Raw genomic sequence first — 6,678 nt, 5'->3', positions numbered from 1 at the left:
ATATACATGTTTAGCTTTATATAAAGCATGTACATGTTTTCTCTTTCCTTGAAGACCATTCAAACATTGTGTCACTGTCAGTGCTTTGTTGTAACTCTGTGGGAATTGAATCAGGACATGCTTTTGGTCCTCAATGTGAACAGATTTTTTCCTTTATCTTGAGTCAAGTGTCATGTTTGAAGCAAACTTGAATGATTGACAGTACCTGACCTGTTCCAGCCACACGCTTCTTTGTTTACTCCTAGCTGAGGGAGGCTGAAAAGGGGCGCGAGGCCCACGTGTCTTTGAGGTCAACTGGGATGAATGGAAGCGCTATTGTTGTGGCTTGCCCCGGACAAGCTCCAGTGTAGTTTTCAGTCTATTGAGTGCGTGTGGTCCCAATCATAGTTATTGGCTGGGGAGCATGCTCTGTAGTCCCCTGTTCCTTCCAACATTAGAGCATCCACAAATCTAATTTGAAACACGACTGTTCTTTTTAACTTTGCATGACAAATGCCAATGCTTTCTTCTTGTACATGTGTTAGCAAATGTGAACATATGATGTTTTTCAGGTAACATAACAATTATAATTACTTGCAATTCAAAGTAGCACTGCACAGATCTTACACATTTCAGTTCAGTTGATTGGGAAGTGTCACTTATAATGTAAAATGTCTTCTGCGGCTTTCTTGAGCCTAAAAAGTAGTCCCATTCAACGAACTACTTAAACCTTAATGTTGAAAGTCATTCTTGCTAAAGAGCTGTCGAACTTCCATACAACTGCAAAATTGTCCATTACATCAACTGAAAACAAATGTTCTTTACAGACGTTTAAATGGTTTTTGCAATGTATGACTATACAGACAAAATATGCAGCTTCTAAGCTAATCTTAGCAGGTTTCCATGGCTTCTGTTTTGTCTCATTTACTCTGTTTAATGAGAAAAACACCCATGGGTCAGTTGAAGTGAGCAAACGCTTGGTCTGGTTCAGAGAATGGTAATCAAAAGTGGAAATATATGTGATGTGGAGAGGAGCATCTCCGAGCGTGAATTGTCACACATCTCCAGGCCATATTTATTCATGAGTCCAACCATCCCCCCATCCATCCACTCCTCCTCGCAGCCCTATCTCTTGGGGGGGAGGCGTCCCCCTACGACACGGCTTAATGCGCATGTGTTTTCCATTTAAATACCAGACAGTGATTGGATGGTGGAGACCCATTTCAGTAAGCTTGAGGATGAGCCAAACGTTTGTGTTGCTTTGGAGTGCGGTGGGACTGGAAAGTGGTCATTTGCTGTGGCGTTCCTGAGTTGTTTTGGGAGCCAGACGGTTATCAGCTTTGGGCTCTGTGCTTGAGTCAGTAAATGGTTATAAACAAAGGAAAGTAGGGGTAGAGGGACAAAATCGATACAGCACAGAATTGCAATTTCCGTTGCAATACTGTATCAATACATGGACACCAAGTATTGATCTTTCATTTTATCAATAGCCCATGAAAATTTCACTTTTTGGTAGAAGAAAAATTCAATCAATTTCTTTTTCAGTTAAATGAATAGTGCAGTTGAAGTAATTTATTTATTTATTTATCTTTTAAGATAAAAAAAGATGTGGAAAATGTTTTCCTTTGGGGGACATAATATGAGATCGGAAAAAGTGTAATAAATTGCTTTATATTGCAAAATACCACATTCGAAGGTGTTGGCCTTCGTCTGCATATTTTATTGGCCGGCGTCCATGTAAGCGTCAACACGAGGAATCCATCTGTTTGCCTATTCAGCTTAAGCTAATTAGTACATGTGAAGAAAAATGGTAGAGAGGAAAGCAAACAAACAACTGGGAGGGCAAACAGATGGCTCTTCTCATTTTTCATCTCATCTGATCAAGTTGTCAACACAGAACATAGTCTGTAGTCTTTGTGGTGTGTTCAAGTGCATGTTTCTGACCCACACAATGCCGACGTGGGGCATCACCACAGCCGGCCTTGGTCTAGTTCTAGGCCGTCCAATTAGTGTCTCAGGGCCTTAACACCCATAGTACCCTGCCGATAGTTTTAATTATATTTGTCCAGGTTTAAAAACTGAGGTAAATGGAATTCACATTAATTATGTTCATTGGAACTACTTTCTATCTAAGAGAGTTAACATTGATGTATGTAGATTATCCACAGTAATGAAGAGATAACAGGAACTAAATGTTGCTGTTGAAATATTTTAAATGCCATTTTCATCAATGCTGAGATCACTGCAAACAACATTTTGTTAGCGCTGGATACCCAATTCAACACATTTTTAGGCACCAACCGAATTACCTCTAAAGTATCGAGTATCAAAAAATTCCTTGTCATTTAATATCCAATTTCAATTCCTAAAGAGAAAATCTCATCAGCGTCAGAGAGCCAATAAGCATGGAGCATACTTCTAACAGTATTTAATACTATTTGTGATTGGCTATCTAATGTTGCACGTTGTAGAGGCACTCTGGAAAAACACCATGTTACGTACAGAGACTGGGCTCACGTACTAGGAGCCGTTTAGGAACCTGAATCAAAGTCACAGTATTGGTATCGGTACCGTTATCAAAAATGATTATTAATGATTGAACAATAGTAGCAACTCAAGTTTATTACTCACGTTAAAGTGTAAAAGTACTGGTTTCAAAAATACTTAAAGTATAAAAGTAAAAGTAATGTAAGGGAAACCATAATATCTATATGCTTTTTGAAATTAGACGGATAGTTTTGGAAACAATTAGCTTGTGGAGCTTGCAATGCATTTGAAAGGAATTGTTTTTGCATCCAACCATTTTGAGAAAAACAATTCCAGGTATAGCCAGAGATGTTGAAGGGTTGGCTGGTCTCCATGGCTACCAACCTCCTCGCTGCTGCTTGGTTGGGACATTTTTCTTAAATTCACTCTGCCACAGACATCTCTGGACTAGGCTACATACAGTACATCTGCTATTTTCTTGTTGGAGTGTGACATGATTTGTGTCATGTGCAGTTGCGATGGATACAAACCAATAGGGTGTTAGACTGGTGTATGTTTATACTTCTCATCCAACCACAATCAAATTGTGATTGTGGTTCTATCAGGATGGTGCGATTTATCTGGATAGGTTTTTGAAGTAATGAGGCCATTTTTGAAGTTTAAGGAGTAAACAATACAGATAATTGTGTGAAAACAAAAGGAATAGAAGTAAAAAGTCTGCTGTGAAATAATTACGCCAGTAAAGTATAGACACCCCAAATTTCTACTTAAGTAGTAGTAAAAAAAAATACTTAAGTAAGGTACAAAAGTATTTGTACTTAGTTACTTGACACCTCTGGTGGAGACAGACTTGATTTGTTAAAATCCAAGCAAAAGTAGCCCACAACTACAGTGTCTTAATGGCTGGATACCACTATAGGTAAGCAACAAGGTTTTGTTTACTTGTAATTTAGGTGAACTGACCCCTGTAGCTTTATTTTTGTAGTAACAATATCTCAGTTTTCCTACTTGACTGCTGTTGATCAATGACCCCAGTGGTAATGTGCCAACCCCCACTGTGTGTCTGCTCATGGATTTACCTGTGTGTTTATAGCTGGGGTTGACAGTTATGGCTTTGATGTTGATGGGGCGCGAGGTGAACCTGTGTTTGTGCCATACGTTGAGCTGGAGTTAAGGCAGCGAGGTGAAAAACTCTTCGTTAGAGCTCTACTCTCTCGCTGTTGTGGGTCACTGGCCCACATCAAGCTGTCCAAACACGGTAGTTCATCAGCGCCGAAGACACCACCCACCTCCACCTCCCTGTCCGCCTCATCATTCACACCCACTGACTTCATTCTGCCTCACATTTCCTCCTCGTCCACTTTCCCCCCAGCAGACTTGACCTAAGCCCCTCCCGTGTACCCCCACTAACTCTTGACAGAATAATTGCTCATAAAAGTGGCTCCTTTTATGCATTTTCCGTTCCCCGTGCAAAGATTGTGGCTTCGCCCTTTTCCCTCAAGGATTACAGTTTTTCATCTGAAGTTAAAAGACAGATCTATGGCCTTTAATATTCCCCACTCATTGTAGACTGGAGTGAGCATTTTCCGTTTATGACCAAATTCAGTACATCAAAAAAGAAGCAGGTCCCTTACAAAGAAACCTCTGTGTTGATTCACCACCAAGACTGTGTACAAGCAGAAAGAAAGAAATATACAAATGCAATATTTCCGTCAGAAGAGACACATATGCCAGATTCAGTTATCTGTTATAAAGCTCAATTTCCACTCCAACATTTGCCACACATGGATGTTAAAACGCCCCTAAAAATCTGTTTGCATAGCAATACTTGTTGTCAGACCTTTCTAGGGTTACAACTAGAAATCATTTTGTTTGTTGATTAATTTGATGATCATTTTCGCGATTGTTGTTTGGTCTATAAAATGTTGACCTATGTCAATCATCCATCCATCCATCTTCATCCGCTTATCCGGTATCGGGTCGTGGGGGCAGCAGCTCCAGCAGGGGACCCCAAACTTCCCTTTTCCCTATGTCAATCAGTGTTTCACAAAGCCAGAGAAGACGTTATCAAATGTCTTGTTTTGTCCACAACTCAAAGATATTAAGTTTACCGTCACTGCGGGGAGAAGAGACTAGAACATATTCACATTAAGAAACTGCAATCAGAGAATTTCAAAAAAATAAAAATAAATAAAAAATAAATACCCAAACCGATTAATCGATTATCAAAATAGTTAGCAATTAATTTAATAGCTGACGAGTAATAGATTAATTATTCTTTGTAGCTCTAGGCCTGTCAATGAGAGATAAGAACAAAAGACAATAGATTTCACTGACTGTGTCTAAAGCATGCGTGACCAGTTTATACGCAAATATGCATGTGGAAAAGCATACACATGGTCTTTGTAGTTTTTCTGGACCTTGGGCTTTGTCAGACTGATCCCATATTTTACAAATGCAGATGCATCTCAGATAAGCCTCCAAATGCTTTCAGGATTCACACAAGCTCACCCAAATAATGGGGAAAAACCTCAACCTTAATTTGGTTTTTCATGCTCAGAAAAGACTGTTAACAAGTTACAAGACAGTAGTGGTTTGGTGTAATGAATTGTTTAATGTGAAGTGTTGCGTTAAAAACCGGCATCTTTAATAGAGTGCTAATTACTTTCAGTTATGGGCCATTAACACTCTGTCATATTCTGCCAGCAGGTTGTTCACACCAAACACTGCAGGGTGCTCAGCCTGCCAGCCCATTCTCCGCTACCCAGTGGCTAGTCTCGCTCTGCCAGACCTTCCTCAACAGCGCTGTGGAGGAGGGTCTGGCTAGTTCACGCAGCATTTTGCCTTGGGATAAAACATGCTCCGGTTGATTGTAGAGATGCACCGACTACAATCTTCAGGCTGATTTCCAGTTCCTATTTTTCATTGAGTTTGACCAATAACTCATCCACAGCACACACAAGTATTTTTTTTTTAATCTTTTCTTTATAAGATAATTGTATGTTTTGCATTGAACATTTTTTAAATAGAACTGCAGAAATTGCTCCTGGTGTGGGAATCAAAAATATGTGATATATTTAGCAAACTTCTGTAGGCCTATGTATGAAAAAAGGGAAAACAGGTAATGGCAAAAAACATATAAAGAACAAATAAAAAAAATATAGCCTTGCAGTAACCTGTTTTGAGATACACACACATGCCGGTTTGAACGTCAACAGTAATGTTACCTGGAAACAGCGTGTAGTTCCATTTTTGGCAAGTTTGCTTTATTTATCATTGTGCATAAATATGAAGAATACCGTTGCTGTCCGCAGGCTTATCTGCTAACGTTAGCTACCGACGGTTACCTCAGAGCAATCCAGCAAATAGACGGTACTCTAGGTGCGTTACCTGAAACAGAAAATTTAACGTCACTGCTCATTTTACACACAGTTTAGCAACAAAACAAAACGTTGTATTGAGGGAAGATTACGTTTTAAATGTTGGTTTTGAACGGTATGCATCCCTACTAACCTGGAAAGCGTTTTAAACAGTAATGTGTCTCCTACAGCGCCCAGTGGGGTGGTGTTTTGCTAACGTTAGCATTAAACAGTAAAATCATCAAAGTCGGTGTGCCCAAAGCTATTTTCCGATAAACTGTAGCTGTCATATTTCACAGGACCCGAGTAAGTTTTCATGTCTTTATGACATTTCATAAACAGCTAATTGAGAAGCAGTGCCAATTCTGGTCACCAGCGGGTCAATCTGTGCATCTCTAATTGATTGGCATTTCTTTAAACCAATCACAATCGTCTTGGGCGGCTCCGGACAGAGCCACGGTGCCGCTGTAAAACAGCCTCGGAAAGGAACTTTTTTTGGTGGAACGTGTGTACGTTCAAAAGTTGTTTTCTTCGTTAGAAGTCGCTGATGTACTGATGTTGTTCAGTTTGCATTAAGAATGAATTATGTCTGCTTTTGTTTCTTCGCTTTTTGGGATATTCAGAGAAGGAACCAACTTTAGTTCAACCTTTATTTATACTCAAGAGGTCATCGAGGGCCGGCCTTCATTTACAACAAAGGAAGGAAAAAACTAAACAAGAATAAACCAAAAGAACTACACAGAAAAGGCAGCAAAACCATCATAAGAACATAGAAAGACACTAATGGCGGTTTTCCACTGCGTGGTATCTACTCGACTCGCCTCGGGTCTACTCGCTTTTTTTGGTTTTCCAT

General features: G+C 39.7%; 1 protein-coding gene and 1 long non-coding RNA gene across 6 annotated transcripts in view; both read left to right on the top strand.

Moving 5' to 3' along the window:
* Positions 1–6,678, top strand: part of iqsec1b (IQ motif and Sec7 domain ArfGEF 1b) — a 139,590-nt gene that overhangs the window by 52,255 nt on the left and 80,657 nt on the right. The gene's annotated exons all lie outside the window — the stretch shown is intronic.
* Positions 1,879–6,678, top strand: part of LOC117942861 — a 10,162-nt gene continuing 5,362 nt past the window's right edge. Inside the window, exon 1 of the long non-coding RNA XR_004656242.1 lies at positions 1,879–1,889. This is a non-coding gene — a long non-coding RNA (uncharacterized LOC117942861). The remainder of the gene's footprint in view (positions 1,890–6,678) is intronic.

This window comes from Etheostoma cragini, chromosome 4, assembly GCF_013103735.1.
Source record: "Etheostoma cragini isolate CJK2018 chromosome 4, CSU_Ecrag_1.0, whole genome shotgun sequence".
Lineage (NCBI taxonomy): Eukaryota > Metazoa > Chordata > Actinopteri > Perciformes > Percidae > Etheostoma > Etheostoma cragini.
This window is presented reverse-complemented; position numbering and strand designations above follow the sequence as displayed.